The sequence below is a fragment of the Orycteropus afer genome, unplaced genomic scaffold (assembly GCF_000298275.1).
Source record: "Orycteropus afer afer isolate SDZICR_OR568_19922 unplaced genomic scaffold, OryAfe1.0 scaffold00259, whole genome shotgun sequence".
Taxonomy (NCBI): Eukaryota; Metazoa; Chordata; class Mammalia; order Tubulidentata; family Orycteropodidae; genus Orycteropus; species Orycteropus afer.
The window spans coordinates 3328842-3329579 of NW_006921846.1; positions in this window are offsets into that span (position 1 = coordinate 3328842).

Consider the following 738-nt stretch of genomic DNA (forward strand, 5'->3'; position numbering starts at 1 on the left):
AACAACAAAGAAAATTTCCTTCCATAGATAAAACTTTCCTTGACTTTTACAATAACAGACTAATACAGTATTTGTCCTTTTGTGATTGACTTATTTCACTCAGCAAAATGTCCTCCAAGTTCATCCACGTTATGCAGTGTTTTGCAGATTTTAGGTTATTCTTTAGGGTTGCATAGTATTCCGTTGTGTGTATGTACCAAAGTTTAGTTATCTATTCCTCAGTTGATGGACACTTAGGTTGTTTCCATCTTTTGGCTAGTGTAAATAGTGCTGTGATGAACATGGGTCTGCATATGTCTGTCTTGTCATGGCTCTCACTTCCTTAGGACATATACCTAGTAATATTCTATGTTTTTTTTCCCTTAACTTTCTCCCCATGGATTAACTTTTGCCCAGTGAGTTTATTTATATTTCTCAGAATTGCGTTAAAAAATTACAGCATCACAGAGAAGAGAAATAGAGTATAATGATGACACTTTTTATTATTAACCTGTAACTAGAGGGTGTTTTAGTAAAAGCCTATGTACGCTTCTGTGATGATCTGAATTAATTTTCCAGTTAAGAGAAATTTTCCAGAACCTATGACCAAAGTAAAATGTGTGAAATAAACTCATGTTTCTGCTACATTCAGCAGAATTAAAACTGAATTTAACAGTGCCTGGTCTTTAGGCTCATTATCTAGCTAGCAATTGGCAACTAGGAAGGTATTTTCTCTGTGGTCATGCTGGAAGAATGTTG